Source organism: Nipponia nippon, unplaced genomic scaffold (genome assembly GCF_047370975.1).
Source record: "Nipponia nippon isolate SJK-2023a ecotype South Korea unplaced genomic scaffold, ASM4737097v1 scaffold_10, whole genome shotgun sequence".
NCBI lineage: Eukaryota > Metazoa > Chordata > Aves > Pelecaniformes > Threskiornithidae > Nipponia > Nipponia nippon.
Genome location: NW_028262291.1, coordinates 35045320 through 35065581, shown reverse-complemented (window position 1 = coordinate 35065581; position 20262 = coordinate 35045320). Strand labels below are relative to the sequence as shown.

The following is a 20262-nucleotide window of genomic DNA, read 5'->3' as shown; positions in this document are numbered from 1 at the left end:
ACGGGCGTTCTATGAGGCCGTCATCGGTGCTGTGGTCAGAAGTACTGACAGGCCTTGTACAATAGTGGAAAGTGACGGTCCCTGCCCCTAAAAGCTTGCAGTCAGCATCCACAACAAGTGAAGACAGGTGGATGCAAGGAGCCATTGCTGACATGTACTTCCTCTAACCCTGCCGGGTTGCAGGAGCAGCCATAACAAACTCCTAATTACAAGAGGTTGTTTTGTCAGAAATCAGAGTAGGGTTGTGTTTTCAAGAGAGCTCTGAAGGAGGACGATGCAATAGCATTGCAGATTTTTATAGGCAGCTTGTGAAAGAAGAGCAGAAATGCAAAAACTAAAACAATTGCAGCATACTCCCCCTTGGAAACTACCATGGTCACAGACACTGGAAGGCAGAAGTGCATTTCCACTCATGCTTGCCAAAAGAGAAGATGCGTGGTCTCGTAGCTGAAACATGGGGACTACAGCTCTCACCTGAATTCTGACTCTTGAATTCACCAGAGAAGTCTTGTGTTGCCTTGAACTGGTCTCCTAACCTCCCTGCACCACCGCTCTTCTTTCGTAAAGGTGGAGAAAGATACGTAGTTGTTCTCTATACCTTTTATGCAACAAAAAGCATCAATGCCTGTGGGATGAGCACCGTGGAGTTTTTTTTCCCCTTTTGCACAAAAATCTCAACCCACTATTAGGAGCTACTTCTGTTGCTGAGGTGTGCCTTCGGTACGCTGAGGACATAGTCGTGCCCACCTTAATGTAGCTGAGGTATCGGTGGCATCAGAGACTGTACAAAGATATTGGGCATCTACCTATCTGGGTAGATTCCTCGCAGGAACCCCTAACACCAAAGCTGCTGGTTCTGCTGTATGCCAGAAGAAGGGACAAAGGGGAAACCACTGTGAAGAACTCCAGAGTTGCATAACGTTTACATTTTTCAAATCGGTTGTTTTATCAGCAATTTTTCTGAAAATATATTTGTCTCACTGCTAATAAAAGAAGTGGCTCCACTGGATTGCTGAACTTCTTTCCGTAAGAAAGAAGGAGGATTTGTGTGTGTGTGTGTGTGTGTGTTAGCTTATCTTCCTGATCTTGAAGTTGTTTTTCAAGCCAGAATGTCACAATTTAATTGGGGGAGAAGCCTTCATCACAACTTACAAACAAGGTGAAAATGGAATATTTTTAACGATTCTTTTCAAAAAAATGGATGGAACAGGGGAATGCTGACATTGCTTTACTTTTGCCAAAGGCTGCCAACACTCAGAGGGAATAAGCTATTCAGCTGGCGAAAAAGTGCTGAACAAACACTGAAGGAGCTAAAGGGATACTCCCAATCATGATATACTTGCCTTTCACTCTATCTCCTGCCCCAGTCTAATGCCTTCCCCTTCACCCCCTGCCCTCAGAAAAAAAAAAGGGGGGGGGGGGAGAAAAAAAAGAAAAGACAGGTTGGATTAAAACAGTAGCAAGAGGAATTGGTGGATCCTGAGAGTTGGCAGGGGTATTAGTATTTTGTAATCTGAGCTGTCACGTGACTAGAGCCAGGCAATAAAAATAAGTCTCCTACCAGCCCTCCTGTTTGCTCAACTTTATTATATGGTGTCAGTAGAGAACTACTTTTTTTTGGCAAAAATTTCGCAAATGAAGCCACCTGAATCATTAAATCCTGAAGGAAATCTGGCAGAGAACTGGAGGAGGTTGTTGCTGCGCTTCCAAGTTTTCCTGGAAGCAAGCGTGTACTGAAGAGAAACAGAGAAGGTGAAACCTTCTCGTCTCCTAAATGTGGTGGGAGGGGCAGGAAGCAGAAAAACAAAATTATTAGAAGTAAATTAAATTCTTGTTCAACCTTAGTAGAGGTTGGCAAAGACCTCTTTGAATTAGCTAGAAAAGATTACTTCTCGTTATGGGCTATCACACACACACATTCAGCTGCTGCACACCACAGTGAGCAGAAATGTAATAACATACTGTAAATTACAGTTTGCTCACCACAGTGCTCAAGATGAGTTAATAACAGATAATGGCCCGCAATTCACAAGCGGATCATTCTGGTAATTCTCTTTGATCTGTAAGTTCAAGCATACCACGTCAAAGTATAGCTATGCACAGGAAAAAGAGCCAGTGTTATAGCAAAACCCCAGTAACAGCCTCCCCCCCCCCTTACAAGTCTGTCATTAGCACTGTAAAAACAGAGATGCACACCTCACTGCCTTACTGGCCTCACCAGATCTGAGATTAATGGGCAAAGGAAAAGCCTTCGAGAGCCAACATTTAACAGCGGCTGGTTGGGCAGAAAGACAATTAACCCTGGAACAGCTACCAAAACATCGCCAAGCTCTGTGCCAGGGAAATAAAGAAGAAAAGTTCTGACTACAGCAGTGAATAGTTACTCTTTTTTCCAGTGGTAGGTAGATTTCCAACAAAGCAATTAGCAGGTTACATGGGTACCGGTGAATGTCAGTCCCCAGATCAGGTCTTAACCTTCTTTATGTGTCCCTTGTGAAAAGAAGTAAAGGACATACAAGGGAACGATGGATCGGAGAGCTGCTGAACAAGACAGATGATACACGTGCACAAAGCGGTATTCTTTGCCTGATCAGCTGGTAACCATGCAAAAGAGGGAGATTCTGGATACCTTGTAGGTCCAGACAGAGAACTAAACAAGGCATTTTAGAAAGATCTTTCTGAGACCAGGATATGCCACCAGAAAGCTGCTGAGCCCCTGGTGAGAAGGCCGGCTTCCAGAGAGCAGCTTTCCACAAGAAACAGGAGGTGTTCTCTCATTTCTTAGGAACCAGTTCATGTACCCTGAGCTCTTTCCTAAGCATTCCTGTTCATCTTAGTGAATTCCTCCTATTTTATTTAATATTATGTTTTATTTACACAAAATGAGTTTCAAAGATAGGTTAAGTGTAACCTTGAGTTCAACAGGCACTGAGTTTCATTCTGTAATAGCAATGTTAGCGGTGATTTATATTTTGTGAGGGAGACCAGGAAATAGATAGAGATACGTTTCTTAAAACTCCAGTGCACCACATTACTATTGTAGTGAAAACCAAAGCCTATCTGGAGTGAGACACAAAAAGATTGTTTGTTGGAAAAGGGCTTCATGGTTTTGAAGTACCATCCAGATTTTAGAAAGCTTCTCTGTCAGGGAAGATAAGGGATGTGTATTTACTGTATTGTTAAGTGTCTCACACATGCTCAAAATGGTTTTGTGACAAGCCCCCGTCTCACAAAAAAAATGGGGGAAAAAAGGCCAAAAGAAAGGCAGCCCAGATGCTGAACTGGTCATCTGTACAACTGATGGTGTCATCTGTACAACTGATGGTGTCATCTGTGCTCTCTAGGAACACCCTGCGGCACAGCTCACCCTGGGGACGATGGAGCAGAGAGAGTGCATCCCAGCAATGACAAGTACGTTATGAATCCATGAAAAATGCCGTAGTGCGCAACACACCTCTGGGAATGGTGGAATTAAAGAGGCAATTCAATTAACTCACTGAGTATGAGGAAGGGCCTAGGGAGAAGCAGCAACGTGTCGCCAGATGTGTTTACTTTTGAAGGACATGGCAAACAAAACACAGTCTCACAGACCTCTAAAACCAATGCAAAACACTGCAGTAAAACGGTCAGATAAAAAAAAAAAAAAAAAAAAAGAGAGATGCAGTATGGGCATCCGCACTGTGTTTTGAAGGTACATTTGTCCCGATAACTTTCAGTTGCAAGCAGAGCAGAGGGAAGTGTAAGAACAGCCTGTTCTGAAGGAATGCACCTGCGAGGTGACACAGCTGAGCTGTCCTGTCCCCGCTGCTGCTCTCCTCCGGCAGCCTCTCCGGTTCTCAGTCGGCAGCTGCCTGCTGCCGCCGCTGGGAAGAAACCCCGCACTGTACACACCTACGTGAACTGGAGACTGCGTGGCCGAGAGTGCTGTACCACGTGGCAGTCGCTTCTTTAGAAGCGACTTAACAATAGCATCGGGTTTGAGCCCAGATAAATGAGACACTCGTATAGAAACAAACAAAAATGTATCAGAATGTGCTGATATCCTTACAACACTGAGATGTGTGCTGTGGTTGAACTCCCAGTTTATCTTCTCCATGGCCAAAATTATAATATCTTGGTAGTTATACCTCATATTATTTGTTACTCTTAAAAGTAATGTATTTTAAATTTTTAGGGATGTGCAATTAATTTTCAGTGTACACCTCACTTTTACTTACATTTTTTGAGGGTTACAGGGCGACTCAAATGGCAGACCTTGGTCTGTGTTTGAACCAGGAGTAAGTTTGACAAGGCGTTCAGGTATGTCCCCTCCACCTTGGGGGTATGAATTTTCACACAAGAGACTCAAAGACATTCTGAAAATAAACCATCAAATTCTTCTTCCTTGCAATCCCACTGGCATCAATACAGCCATAGTGGTATACAGGAGGTCAGAATTTGGGAGCTGTTAACGTAATTCTGTCTTTGGAGCTGTAAACTATAAACCACAAATTCATTGGGGTTAAAACTTTGCTATTATCTTTAAACCAGTTTTGTGATATGAGCTTTCAGCGTGGTTTTAGTGGCTCTTGTAAGTCATCTGTGAACTCCAGTGGTGCAGGATCAGGCCTGTACAATATGATACACCTTCTAGGTGCTCTAGAAATGATATTTACCAAACCTCACAGCTCATCTCTCCAGAAGGAAGAGGGTATCTAGTCATCACTTCATTTTGTATGGCAGATTTCTAAGCAGACACAGAATGTCTGGTTAAGAGCTGTGCAAAGCATCAGGGAGGTAATTAAGTTGGAGCTCAAGAGTAATGAGGTGACAGAGATTGGGTTGAGCATCATTTCTTTCACGTCGATGTGTCCTACTTTCAGAAACACAGAAATGCAATTGTGAAAAATTTCCACCAGACATTCCCAGTGAGGTTACAGGATTTTTTTTTCTATGTAAGTATTTAAGAGACAGAATGAAGAATATCACACCATGTTAAAAAAGAAAAAAACAAAAACCAAAAACGAGTCTGGGAATTCTAGGTCAGCAGAATGTCACCAGGGAGGATGACATGGTCCTTGTTATCAGAGAACACCAGGGGATGTGTAATTAGAAAAGAAGCCACAAGGTCTTTGCTATCCTCCATTTGCAGTCTCCTCAGAAGGACAAAAACCCAAGCAGCCTATATTCTCTTGATACCGTGGGCTGTTGCTTTCTCAGGAAGAAAAGGGTCACCTACCACCTCACCAGCAGCGTTTCCTGCCTCTGCTGAGGCCGCCCAGCGAAGCGAGACCTGGCTGGACTTCTGAGATTTAAGGATCACAACACAAGCTGCAGTGCCTGTAAAACAATAGTTTCTTCACAGCCTGAGTGAGGATGTCTGATACAAGAGCTGCACGGCACAACAAAGAGACAATTAAGTTAGTTACCAGATGAGTGAGGTGACAGGGATTGGCTTAGACATTATTGCTCTCACTTCCATAAGCCCTAGTTTTGGAAAAACAGAGACAGTTTTGACCATTACCACTAGATATTTTCAGTATGACTACCTTCTTGTAAGAGCTGCCAAGTGTACCTGCTTACTCAAGCTTTACTGGTATTTCTTGCTCTTCCCTAAGGCTCCTCCAAATGTCCAGACACTTTCTAGGAACAGGGTGGCGTGGGGAGGCCACTCTGTGCAGCCAGCAGCTGCCCTGGGCTCGCTGGGTCAGCGGCTGGAGGAAGCGGTTTCCTGTTTTGCTGGTGCTCAATGCCACTTAACAATAGGGGGAAAGAAAAAACTGCAGGATCTAAGCACAGCAAAACTGTTTTCTACATGAGCTGTCCGCCTGCCTCCCTGCTCTGCCCCCGCTGCCCCACACCTCACGTGCCTACCCCGGCCGGCGGACGGCAGCGCAGGAGAGGAGGCAGAGGCACTGAGGCTGAGGTAACGAGGGCTTGAAGGCATCTCTGCCGTATAAACGGCCTGGACCTCTTGGCAGTGGGTCTGAAATAGCAGCTGAACATTACTAGTTTGTATCTTTCCTCCTGCCTCCTGTGAGAGAGAAAATGAGACCCACGTGCAGTGCTTCTGGAGCATCAGTGTCAGCAAGAGTCACTCATGCCTTTTTACAATACCTAAAACGTCTTGTTCATCCTAGTAGATGGTTTTCAGCACCATCCTGAGATAACCATTTCCAGCCGTGGTCAGTTCATTAGGGCGGGAACAGCATTGGCAGAGATTCCTCACTCTGCCTTTCTGAACAACATCCTTCTCCTCTAATGGCTTGCTCAGTGCCAAATCCTTAATCCACTCTTATCAGCTCACAGAGTGCCCTTACTCTCCTGCCCTCCTACTGCCTACACACTCAGGCAGCATCCCTTGCCACCATGCCAGACTTTGACTCTCACGATCCCCATCCATATCCAAATCCTACCTCACTTACTGGCCTTGTTTTTCAAATCCATCTTCCGAGATTAAGGGTTGCAGGGGGTAGCTCTGTAAAGCAGATTAAACTAAGCATCGTAACTGCGAGTGGAATCACTCAGAAACAGGAAACACAGGTACCCAAACTGTAATCCGAGATTGTTGCTATTCCTGTCCCTTTATTTCTGCCTCCCCCTCTCCGTTTCTGAATACATGTTGTCTTCAAACGCACACAGAGCAGCAGACAGGAGCCCCAGGCAGATTGGAAGTCACAGGCTCTTTGTTAGTGCTCGGGCTATAGAAATCCCAGGTGAGTCACCCCTGCTTGCAGTAGCAGGTAACCCAGCTATTGCCAATCATCAAGCTCACGGAGCCTTAAATGCAACCTTGCCAAGGAAATTCTCAGAAGCAATGCAGGTATTATAAATGCAATTACTTTGTTATTGCCTGTAGCCTTAAAAACCTGTGACAATTGAGTCCTACAGCTTTTAAACTTCAGGAATGGCATTGCTTGAAGATATGACATGCAAGTATTGCACTAGGTTTACAGAATAGTGTGCCAGAAACCTCCACATCAAAGGATTTCTTTTGTTGATTTTTTTTGTGTGTGTGTGGTTTTTTTAAGGGAAAATTCCCCTAAGAATCCCACCTTTTGGTTTGGGTTTGGTTTTTTTTTCAGACAAGTTGTGATGGGGTTATAGTGCCAGTAAAAAGCAGGAAAATTTCCAGGACTTAAACTGCCAAGCATGCAGTGAAGTTTCGCATAGAGCTCAGTCAGTGAGACATAGTAATGTAGGGCATCTATCGTGCTTAAACCTTATAATGACCCAACAGTGTTTTATCATCATCGGAACACGGCAGGAGAGCTAGAACTCCACTGAACTCCATTGGAGGAAGAGTGCTCTAGGTCTTAATGAAGAACATCACAAAAAGGATATGTTCAAGACCAAAAAAATGCTCCCAGAATGAAACTGGCTTCATTTACACTAAAGTTTACCTAACATTATTTTGCAATCAAGGTATGATGTTCTCTCACCTTTATCTTTTCTTGCGTTGTTTTCCCAGACAAGATTGAAGAGTATCATTAAGGCAAGTTTCTCAGAAGGCATCTCACATTCGTCATACATGTTTATATATCTGTGCCTACTGTGTGCAGTCTGGGAAAATCCCATAGTGCTCTTGAGGGAGGATAAAGAGCACAGGGATGAGCAGCGGCATGACACCAGCTACACACGGAGCAGCAGTGTCTTGAATGTTGTGTTGCACCCAGTGCTGTTAGGACAAGTTAATTACCAGGTTAGGGGAAGATAATCAACATAGGAAACAACAACATTATTCAGCAAGACATCAAATGCTATCTCAGGTGCCTGTTACTCTTGTTCGACCAGTTCAGTTGTTACCAGCGTATTAGTCATCTGACCGCACTGAACATCAATCTTTCACTCCTCATTACGCACTCAACTACAAGCTACAGTATAGGCTTGCTCTATCCTGTAATTACAATATATAGCTGTGCTATAAAATCTATTATGTGTAGAGGTCAGACTCAGAAACAAATTAATTAATTGCACTTTCTCCACTTCCAGGCTAAGATAAGATTTTTGCTACTTTTCAGCAAAAGGCTCTGCTTTTTCCGTAACACAAACGGTTTGCCATAGTAAGCAGGCTTGTCAGCAAGAAACTCTTCATACAGGGGCAAGCAACAGGCATTTTATCATCACAGGGCGCCTGATTATCAGTATTATAAAGTTATCTTTTGGCAGAGAAGTCTTGGCAGCAAACAGCCTCTTCAATCTGAGAGAGATTAGCAGTTCTGCACCAGGCCAGTGCCAAAGTGACAAGTCAGCCTGCTGGTGCGTGCTGTGGCGGAGCACTGCGCGGGGGACGCACCCCTCTTCCCAAGGCGAGTGCTTTTCCAGTCGGCTTGGTGACAAGGGTAGCATTTCATGCCTTTCAAAGGTGTACAAATTGAAACGCTGGATTTAAATCAGATGACATGATTTGTCAGATGGCACATGTCGGGGTGGCCTTTGGACTGTTTGAACACAAGAGTCCGGAGAAAGCTAGTATTTCGGTGCTCTGTGGAGGACAGGACTCCGAACCTGGTTCCGCAAATTCTCACTGCTTGGGGATCAATAGTGTGATCCTCCTAGGGACCTGGACTGCAGCGTGGCAGGAGAATGCATCCTGGGACAGGTCGTGTGCTCGTGGGGGCTCTGTTAGACAGTGTGGGTCCAGAGAGGCACCAGAGAGAAAACCCTGCCCCAGCTGAGGAAGATGCTTGTTCTCCCAAGAATGATTTTGCCTTTTCCTGTTTTCCCACATACACTTTTTTTGGGATGTGTTTCAATTCCTTTTTTCCTTCCATTTTTTCCCTCTTGCTCCCCCCACCCCATCAGTCACTTCTCTGTCACCAGTTGCCATTCCTCGCTGCACCCTGCAGTGACTTCACTAACACGGTGCAAGCCATCGCACTAATGCCAGAGCTGGGGTAGCCATGGCACGATCAAGCTTGGAAGGTAAGTCCTTTTCTCCTTTTGCTATTCAAGACAGGACAGTTCTTAGATCATAGCGATATGAGGAGAAACAGCCGTTGCCGAAGGGAGAGCTGCTGTGCTGCTTATGGTGCAGTGTGTGCTTTGGTGCAATGGGCCCAGGTTACTGTAGGAGCTGGGAACTCCTGTACAAAACAATGGTTGCCTTCCCAAAGTACTCACAGTTTAAGTGACTTTCATAAGCTAAGCATGCTCAAAATCTCTAGTGAAAGCTGCCATGCATTCAAAGAGCAAGTTGGGGAAGTCCCGCTCTCTGCAGAATGAAAGTCCCATCTCCCCGGCTGAGAAAGACGTGTATCACTTTCTCTCCTTTTCTCCACTGTTTTGCTGCTGGTTGTAAGCTACAAAACAAACCCAGGATTTCAGGGAACATTCAATCTGCAGCGTGTTCTCAGCTGATCCTGTTGCAGGGAGCAAGTTCCTGGCTGATTCACGAGCAGTAAAAATAAACACAGTCTGGGGAAGGCAGGGAGGAGGGAGGGAGACTGGAGGGTACGGAGGAAAAAGTAGGAGCTACAGCAGCTGGTGTTTTCTTTGCTGGTTCTTTTCAGAGGATTTAGGCAGGTTGGAGATGTAAGTGATTAATGGAGAATGATAACACCTCACCCCCTCCTCCTCCTGGAAGGAACACGAGTCTTTAAGCATATCGCTGGTCTCTCAGCTTTAACCTTTCCAAGATTTACACACTCCATCCACTCCGATGCAGTGCTGTGGGGCTGACAGCACATCTGGGTGTATTAACTGTACGCTCTGCGGTTTTTACAAATGGTTCGGGTTTGTTCTCAATGTTTGGAAACGCTGCACTCAAAGCTCTGAGACTTCCCCCATGGAGCTGACCAGACTGAAGACGATGAACTGCCACACAAACTCGAGACTGTTGTTTTTTTTTCCTCCTAGCTTCTTCTGTGCTTGGAGTAAAGCTAGATATTGCTGAACCCCAGTAAAATGTGCCTCCATAACAGTTCCCATATTGCTCTGGGGTAAAGCACATTTGGGAAGAGTGTAAAAGTAGCAGAAATCTTTTTCTGTCCCCCTCCATACATATGTCAGCTGCTTTGCCAAGTACATCTAGGGATCCCACCCTCGGCTCTTCTCAAGGCTGATCATATCACGGTGTGCTGTTCTCTGCTGCGTGGTTAAGAAGTCGGCTTTCCTCTTGCCTTTCTTGCACTGGAGAAAAATGTCCAGCAGAAATAGACAGACAAAGGTGGATGCATAGCTTCTGCCATTGATGAAAAGGAGTTGCAGCAGAAGTTTCGTGTTATAACTTAAGGAATGAGTTTCCCACCAGGAACAGCAAAAGATGAAAGTTAGGGAGCTTTTATTATCATTTGTCTTAAGCAGGGCTGATGGAGGCATGAAAATAGTAATAAGAATAATAATGTGCTAATGAAATTTACTGAAGACGAGATGTCTCATCAATGGAGAGGATGAGTAGAATATCAGGAAAAAATGTGATGACTTCAGAAATTCACAGCGCAAAAGATCACGCAGCTAGGCAGCACGAGTTCCTGCTGTAAAGACAGGGACACGGCATTTGGAAGAAACAGTGGTGAAGAAAGATCAAGGTATTGTCATCCATTACAGGGTAGCGGAGCCACTGGTATGACACAGCCATGGAAGAGGTAAAGGCAGTCACAGGATGTATTAGACAAGATACTTCAGCTAATTGGAAAAGCGCTACTGCCATTATGTAAGGCAGTATCAAAACATCACCCAGAACAACATATACACTACTTGTCACCCATATTTACAAAAAAGACCAGAACAACTCATGATCAGGGAAATGAAGAGTCTGTCTTAGAAGACATAGAAAAGAAACTGATTTATATAGCAACAAAACAACAAGAATGGATGAGCAGGGACAGGAGCCTTTAAATATATCAGAGGAGAAAACAACAGGGAGAGAAAAGTAATTATTTAAACTAACGCGTGACCTTAATACAAGAACAAGATGGTATAAAATAATGACACGGGGAACAAGCTTATATAAAAATTTTCCATTAAATTTAACAAGGGGAAAATAGAGAACAAGCTTAGGATGGAGCTTCACAAAAACATTAACAATGTTTTGTGATGTGGAAGGCCCAGTCAGTCCCTTTCAATCCGAAGTCCTGGTATGGACTTGATAGATGCGTACGCAATAAGAACAGCATGGGTGTTTACTCACAGGGTGATTTAATTTTTAACTATCAGGACAAGACACCATTAGGTACTGGGGATGAGAACTGAAACCTGTCATATCTCGGTCCCTGGTCGAAATCCAGACCAGACTGCGTGTGGCTGAAGGAGAATTAGTGCTTTATCAGTTGACTGTTGGTTGGTGTCTTCTTTGGAAAATGAGCTGCTGTGCAACTCCTAATGAGCGGTTTTCTCTGTCATGAAATCACCACCGCCAAAAGTGGTGATGGTGGTAAGTTTTGCAGGCACTCTTTCTAGAAAGGCCAAAGATTGCCTGGACAGGGAGAGCGAACAAGCTGGGTGCAGCATAGCGGAGGGTGGTGGGTAGAAATCACGTGGCCGTCAGCTGACGTTAACTCTCTTGAGTACAGAGAAGGAGCCAGGTCCCTATGACTGACGGCAAAGCACTTGATCATTTGACCTCCCCACTGGAACACAGACCAAGACCAGACTGAATGGCAGTGCCCTGTTGCTGTCCCACCGCTGGTGGTGTCTGCCAGGTCTGCCCATGGGGTGCATGCATTTACGTGCACTTTGCACGCACATTTACACACATTGCAAAGCCCTGATTTATGAGAACACAAGCTACATGTTCGCCAGGCAGCCGTGCGGTGCTGGGTGCGGATGCCCCTCTCTTGCATCTCCCCAGAGCACACCAGCACCATGTATTCGTCTCGTGGTGGGCCGGGTAAAGGCTGAGCTAGTCACGAACATGCTGGGGTTTCCTTCATCTTAAGATCCAAGACTGGCTTTTGCCAAGACAGGTGCTGGCACATCCCATAGCAAAAAGGAGGGGGGGTGCAAGGGAGGTGAGAGAGCGAGACCAACAGACACAACCGATTATCTTTTTTCCTACTATGCTGGTCCTGTGAGATAGGAGAAATTTATAATGCACGTACATACTCCAGGTTTTTCAAAGGCTGTCGTTAGCTGTATATCATATTTCCAGGGGTCAAATATTTATGCATTTTGTTGACAAGAGTAAAAATGTGTATATTTAATAGGGAGTGACTGATCACATGAGTGAGCCAGAGTGCAATGCACTGAAACAAAGGCGAGACGCTTCACTTCTGCTGTGAGGTTAGCTAAACAGCAGAGGCTTTGTGCCCCATCTTGACCAGAACTGGTTTATCAGTCAGACCGCAACACCTTGACTGCATTGCATTCTTACTTCCGAACAAAACCAAACCGCCTTGAACAACACAACACCTGATGAGACTTGTTTATTAGGTTTATACCAGTTTTGAGAATTCTTACATCTTTTGATATGTAAACGCCTTCCCCGACTCAATCTGCCCACATCACTTGTTTAACCCACAAGACGCTGCAGTTGCAAGCAGCACACCACGTATCCATACAACATATGCGTAAATGATGCTGTAGCCATGCTGGTGAACTCTGCCCTGAAGGGCACTCTGCAGAGAAGGTCTTGAACACAACTGAACTACTACTGGCTATCTATAAAAAGCGATGTAGCTTTTCTAAATGAGTTTTGAAGGAGTAATGTAGTCAGATCTTTAATGTTGAGAGGAAGAGGGGAAATTAAGAGATTACTGCATAGAGAGCTCTCTACTTAGTTTTAGAAAATGAGAAATCCCAAGCATTGTTTGGATGCACACCACTATGAGACTATGACTACAGGCCATTGAACACAGTGTATATCCAAACAGGTTTTTATCCCGTTCCTTTTCAGGAGTCACCCTGCCATTCCTACATAGGGTGAAGGAAGGATCACTGCTTCAAAACATGGACATTGCTTATGACTCATCTTTATTGAGCAAGTTTTAGGGAACAAGGTGGGATTTCTTCCGCTAAAGCCAGAAGTCCTATTAACAGCATTCGGGGAAAATGAATAAACATTTCTCACAAACTAACTGCTTGCCTCTGCTTCTGCTTCAGTCACTTTCTCCGAGGTATATAAGGACAATTTTGTTATTGCTTATTAACAGCCTGTCTCAACATTGATGGGGAGATGCTTCCCATGGAACCGTGAGTCCTGCAGCCCTTCAGGCTGCTCAGTCATCCTGCATGGATCAAGAACGTAGCAGACCCAACAAGCCTTGTAGCATTGCTGGTGCCAGCTCAGCTCCATCTCCTCGTGACCCCCAAGTGCCTAGTGCTAGGTGCTTGTTTTCCTCAGCCAGGTCAAGCTCTCTCCACTCAGAACTGCAATGTGTTGGGACTTTTTGTAGCTGCCCTTAAAATAGACTCACGTGGTCTGTCCCAGCTTGGCCTCAAGTATCCTTCTCAGTAACTGCATGCTATACAAACACGGGAACTTGCCAAATTACCAATTCAGCAAAGAGCAGGCTGAGGTGCGGGCTGTTAAATGCAGAGGATTTGCAAGAGCTGACAACATGCTTGGCACGGCCCAAGGCACTAAGGAAGACAAAGCCCAACCTCAGTGTGAAACCCTACCCGGCTCCCGTGTGCGTTTGTATAAGGCAGGCAGCTCTTGAGGACAGTGTCATGCTTTCATGTGTGTTTATACAGGCCTAGCACAACAGAGTCCTAATCCAAACCGGAGCTCTTGAGTATCACAGTAATGCAAATTAAATAACACTAATAATACGCTTTCCCTCTGTGCTCACCAGGTCAGGCACGAGGGAAAGACCCTTGTTGTCCGTGTTGGGAAGGACCAGGGCTTCACACCAAGCTGAGACGCATCTTCAGGCTAACCTCAGCTGAGTGAGTTACTGCCCATCAGCCGAGCTGCACGGCATGACCTGCAATCATGTCTCCCGCTGTGAGGTGAAACATGTTAGTTTATACCCGAGAGAAAACTTAATGCCATTTATCTTGTGTTTGCCCCAGCTAAAAGCACGTGTTTGTACAATTACCAGGCTTCAGCTAACACTGGTATTTTAGCAAGCCACAGCAACTTGGCTGTGTCAGAGTCTATAAGGCCTTTTTTTAGAAAACAGATAAAATGGAGTTGGTAGAGAAAAGCTTTCTGCAGACATTTGCTGAAAGTGTTTTCCCTAGTGCTTCATAAAATAGTCAGTGCGAGTTGCTGTCACAAAATTTAATGAAAATTTTAGAACTTCTAGCAAAATATTTCTGACTTCAAAAGAAAATATGTTTCAGTCATTTCCATTTATTCTTTAATCCAACATTATTAGTTGGCCCATTGCCCACAGGCAGAGTGCTGTACGGCAGGTAATCCTACAGACATAAGGCTTGGAACAGAGTTCACCTCCTGCCATGAAAATCTGTTACAGTGAAGGAAAGCTAAGGATCTGCACGTGAGTGTGCGTTCCACCTCTGCTAGTTACAGGAGGCTGGGAAGAATTATTAAAATAATTAAACATTCACATCTACATCATTAATCAATAACAAAATTTTGCTAGAAATTTGACAAACAATATTTGACCACTCACTGAACTTGGTTGACAGTAGAAAACCGCCTTCACAAATAATATCACTGTCAGAAAAACATAATTAGATACATTATCCCCAAGTTATATAGAAAATAATAGGTCTAAAACAAATGTGCAGCATTAAGATAATTGCATCCAACAGATGTCTTCAGTTAGCTGTTCATATAAGGGGGATATCAGTTGAGAAGAGGAGACTCCAGACGCTGCCCAAGATCAGCATTGTACCTTTTAGCGCTGCAAAGTTTTAAATAGAGAGGTTGAAGAAGGGGAGCAAGACTGTAACTTTGTTTAACAGTAACAGCTTTTTTGAAGGTAAAGGTTGAGAAAGATGAGCAATACTAGGATAAGATTAAAAGCGTGTCTTTTGGTAGGGCATTTGTTGATAAGTTCTGTAGGTAAATGCACTGGGTTAATGGTCTCTTTCATATTGTAACAGTATCCTCAGTGGGATTTGCTTCCCCCGCCGCTCTCGGTCCCCTCCCCCAGCGCTGCGAAATGAGAAATGCAGTGTTTTTAATGACTGGAGCAGGAGGGATCTTGTTATTGTGGCTGCATCACCCCTCCAGGACACAGTTCAGTAGAGGTTTGTCATGTGGCTGAGCAGAAACGATGAATGCAGGTTTTATGAAGTTCATTCCCCAAATACAAAGGAACTGGGGAAAAAAAACCCCGCCACATTCATGGCTACAGGCTGCGAGAGTACACAGTTCACAGCCTGAGCTCTACATTGATCACTGTCAAGCTCCTGGGCTGCCATGCACCTGCGAGCTCTCCCCCACTGGCCGAGCTGCAAGCCTTTACCTGCGCTCCCACCTCCACCCCCAGCATCTCACCCCTCGCACATCTCCTTTCCCACCCCTCTTCTTTTCTAGCTGGGGGCATTCGGTGCTTTAGCGTCCCTCTGATACCTAGCTTGGATCCGGAGAGAACTAAATCGCCCCTCTGCTGAGAGACAGGTGGATATTCACAGCCAATGCTCCCCCAACTCATTTCTTCGCAGCCCTGCTGCCCGCTGCCTCCCTCACCTCGGGCACTGCTTCATTTCCTGTTTGCTTCCAGCAGCCGCCTCCTCTGCTTGAGCTCCGCGCCATTATGCAGGCTAATATCAAACAGGTGGAAGAGGTAAACATTAAAAAAAAACCCCAACAACTCAACATGTCCTTCCTCTCCTCAATGGGCACGATGGTATTGTCAGGAAATGGGTAACAGCTGCAGGTGCTAGAAATGAACTACATGTATAGGAACGTCTGGAGTTTGTGTGTTGAAAACACATAGGCAGATAATATTTACTGTGAGGAGGTTATTTTCAATGGGTAAGCACTAATATAAAGTCTCCTCGAGGAAACACCCCGTGCACACTCCTGCTGTAACAGCAGCCGTCTTGCACTGACCGAGCCCCCCGGGATGAGGGTCTCGGAGCAGCCAGGCTGGCTCCCCAGCAATGGCACAGGGCAGCAGGAGCGGGGCGGCCAGCACAGCCCCCCAGCACACACGGTCCCAGGGCTGAAACCTGGAACGGGACCTGCCACGCCACCACCTCCCTGGCTGCGACCTTATCTCTCCCCAGTGCATTCCTCTCTGCGGGATTTTGGGGCTTGGTTGCAGGAAGGAGGTGGCAGTACTGGGGAAAAGCAAATGCCCTCCTGCTGTGGTGGGTCCACAGGCAAGTCTGCACGTACCTACGTCTGCATGTACCTACGTCTGCATGCGCTGGTCTGACCGTTTGAGTTTCGTGAATGCATCAGATGCTGGGCTTTAGAGGTTAGGTGCTTGGCTTAACAATTCTGCTACGTGAGCTGGATCATGTAGTTTGTTAACATCTATGTGACAGTAACTTGAAGGCACTCTCTTCCCTAGGAGGTAGGGAAGCAGGGCATGGCAATCTCAGGAGTGGCTCCCTTGGCTTTACTTGTTCACTGAAGTCTAGGAAACCATATCCCTGAGCCCGTTTCACCAGCTTTCTTTTGGAAATCAGTGTCATTGTCAGCTGTCAATAACTCACTCCATTTACTGCTCTCAGCTGCTCAGGCCAACACAGCAGAGCCTAAGCTGGGTAAGGTTACTGTGTTATAACAGCAATTCTTAAGTCAAAGGGTATAATGAGGCTCTCCCTAGACAGTGACAAGCTTTGGATTTCCTATAGAAGTGGGCAATTGTGCCTGTGTCTGTTTGTGCCTGCTGCTTGCGGACTCTCCCCCTTTTCTCCTTCTGCGTCTCCCCCTTTTCTCCTCCGCAGGTCTGGCTCCCCAGCCCCAGCCCCAGCCCAGCGGTGGTGGAGCTGAGCGGCTGTGGGCACTTGATGCTGATTAAATTCTGCTGACTGAGGAAGATGTCAAATTCTACCCAAAGCAGAGAGCCGCCAAGGAAAAGCTGCTTTTCTTTGCTTTTGACAGCTGGAGCCATGAATTTAAGCAGAGGTCTCACCTTCAGGCAAGTCAACAGCTGGGCAGGGAGCAGTCTTTCTTAAAGAGAGAGTGTGCCGTATTTTCTGGAGTTCAGTGTTGCCAGGAGGTGAACGAGTTGAAGTGCAAAAGAACATTTATGTAAAAACCCAGGTGCAGCTGGGTTTTTTGTTGTTGTATTTTTTTTTCTTTTACTAGAGAAGGACCAAGTAACAAACAAGAAAGAGGAAATGAAAACACAGTCTTAATTCCCACCCTTGGTGTTTCTCGTCTTCCATTTCCTCTGTGGTATGTACAAGGAGGAGATGCAGCCACGTCTGTATGGGAAGTTCCCGAAGTCCTTTCCCTAAAAAGACTGTGCGCTGCGTCACATTGACTTTTATATTTGTGTGCTGGCCATGCTTCAGGCATCAGTGGCTCTGTTGACCAGTAGTGGGGTCTGTAGGACCTTTCCCTGTTTTTAAACCTGTCTGTACACAAGAGCCATCCAAAGCTCTTACTACTGAGGAACTGCTCACTTGCCTTTGCAACGTGACACCTGTGGGCTCAGTTCAGTGGGCACTGGATGGGAGTTCCCATAACAAAATAACACTGCCATAACTAAATGCCCATCACTGCCAGTTATTACTGGCAGTATTACCTAAAAGACCAAGGACTGAGTGGTATCAAAATATAATTAAGCTTCACTCCCACACTATACTTGCTGGGTCCAAAAGAGGAACTTTGTCACTGCAGGGCCAGGCTTTGCGATACTGAATTTTCAGCCCCATGGAGCAGAAGCCAGGACCCTGAGGAGGTTCCGACCTCCGAGGAGGCAGGAACAGGCACAGCTCTGATCTAAGTGCAAAGGGAAATACGGAGCGCAGTTGCTTGGCCACTGTCACACCACGTAATTCATGAGTGTGTGATATCTTCGCAGGTGCGATTGGCCAGAAGTGTGAAATGCAGCGAAGCCCTGCTATTGCCCTTTCCTACCCCTCTGCCCCCCATAAAGCCACAGCTGCTTAGAGTACTCTGGCCACTAGACAAGAGGTTTGGGGGTACTCCCAAGCTCTCTTGTTGGAAAGACAACTTTAGGAAAGAATTAGAAATGAGTTGGACCAGAAGGAAAGTATCTAACTGCTTAGTTTGCGCTTAGGTGGTAAGGGACATCCTGGGCTCCACATGCTAATCTCCGGGCTGTTTAGGTACTTCAGGCAATAGCTGCTTAGTGCAAAATGCAGAAGCAATCCTGAGGCAGGGCGAGGAAGCCAAGGCTGTGGCTAGGTGAGTGCCCTAGCCAGTAGGCATCATAGCCATGGCCACTCTTCTTCTGACATAGTGAATCCAATTTTCTTTCCCTTCCCTGCTGGAAGACCTACAAGAAGAGAAATGTCCCACTCCAGTCTCTCCCCTGATCATTGTAACACTTTCTAGGGAGGCAAGAAATGTGAATTTCAAGCCCTTCAGAAGGGCATTATGTCTATCTCCCCAGTACCTCGGAAATATGAAATGAGAGCAGGACAGCACTCCCCTTGGTTAGGATGGAAGAAGTCCTAATGGACTTTTAACCATGTTTAAGACTGTCGCTTTGCGGTATCTAATGTATATCCTGGGAAGACTACCGCAACTGCCAAGCTCTTGTATGAAAATACAGGATCGTCATCACCATCGCTGTTGCTTTGAGGTGAAAAAAAAAAGTCAGCAGGCATCATCATCCAGCTCAACAGGGAAAAGGAGGGAAGGGTGGAGAGAAGAAATTATTTGTGTCTGGATCTCCTTTGACCTCCGGTGTGGGGTAGAAGTTGCACTTCTCTGGCCTACGAACACTGAAGTGCTAGTAAGCATGTGTAGATATAGAACTTTAAGAATGCTTAAATAGGATTTTTTGATGTTAAGCGTTGAAGCACCTATTGGAAGTAGGTATTTGCAGAGTTAAGCAGTAGCTGAGGTTATCAAAGTTAAAATTTAGGGTATAGGCCCCAAATCTCCATCCAGGCCCCAACCTAAATACAGGCAGGCCTTCTTTGGATTTAGCCTGATCCATTCAAGCAATTTTTCCTAAAATTTTTCATCTTTGCTTTAGCTCCACCAGTGGTAGGAAGAGTGAAAGCTCTTGAAGGTAAGTGATTGTGAATGTGTTGTCTTATTTATCAAACAGACAAGAAGCCAAACATCATTAAAAAAAGTTTTCATAACTATTTTGTTATCATGACATAGAGGGAAGATAAAATTCCACTTCTGCCATCATTCCAACTAACTACCACCCTAAACCTTTGCTGAAACTTGTGCCAAATCTAAGCTTTCACACATTTGTAAGTTCAAAGGCATTTTGGAAAACCTGCAGAAGTTGTATTTCAAGTAGAATTGAAAGACAGAGGCTACTTTCTGCTCTGCTTGAAAGCAAGAAGGCATGGAAATCTGGTGCCAGACTTCTTTCTTACTAGATTTTCTGCCTAATTTTACAGCCTCCTACTGTTCAGGTGGGGCTCTGTAAGAGTGGAAACTTGGATGGCTAAGTATTTTTCTGAATCTCATTTTTAAATGCTTAAGGAGCATCCACCATCACCATCTCAAGTAAGAAAGATCCTGGGTACAGTTGAAACCAGCCAAAGACATGAAATGAAAAAGCATGGTTTGTTGTGAGCGTTGCAGCTAGAACTGCCAGCTTTGTGATTTTAGAAGAGAAACTTAACCATCAGCACATCGTGACATTTTTGGTGTGATGCATGATGATGCGTGGGTGGATTGCAATGCCACATGTTGTTATTTCAATGCATTTTCATCATCAGGGTTTACTGAAGCGTTGCTGTGTTTCAGCAGAACATCATTATCTCCTGCAGCAGCTTCAGTTCAGCCAATCCTACTAGGTTCACAGATATTAAGTGTCTAAAAAAAAATCTACTTTGCCTAGATTTGCATCTTAATATTCTAGCAGACCAGATAACTGGAAGCAATTTCATAGAAAATGATTTTAAAATGTAGATTATGTATACATTCAATACTGGAGGCCTGATTCTCACTTCAGTCTTTTCAGAGAAGGGAAACATGCCTTGTAACTTTTGCAAATAATCATTCAGTTTCCATTTCAGATAATAACTGTAATTAAAGAATATGTTAGAGAGAATCAAAACAGACAATTTTCTTCCAAAAAGGTAAAACGCTTCTAAAAAAGTATCAATTATGAATTATTCTTCTAATTCCCAGGTACTTTACGGGCACAAAGAATGACCCTGCTGCAACTTTTTGTCAAGGAGAGATGCAAATAATACAATTAGCTTGTTAAAAAAATGGATCCAATCTTGAAATACTGTGGTAAGTATCAACTATGCCTTCCAGACACAAAGCTTTAAATTAACACCAATGGAAATCGTAGGATG

The 20262-nt window shown here is 45.0% G+C and overlaps 1 non-coding gene across 1 annotated transcript; it reads left to right on the top strand.

Annotated features, from left to right (window-relative positions):
• The first annotated feature begins 18382 nt into the window (after positions 1-18382).
• On the top strand, positions 18383-18527 carry LOC148057153 (U6atac minor spliceosomal RNA). The gene has a single exon (XR_015702088.1). It is a non-coding gene; the product is annotated as a U6atac minor spliceosomal RNA (small nuclear RNA).
• The last annotated feature ends 1735 nt before the right edge of the window (positions 18528-20262 follow it).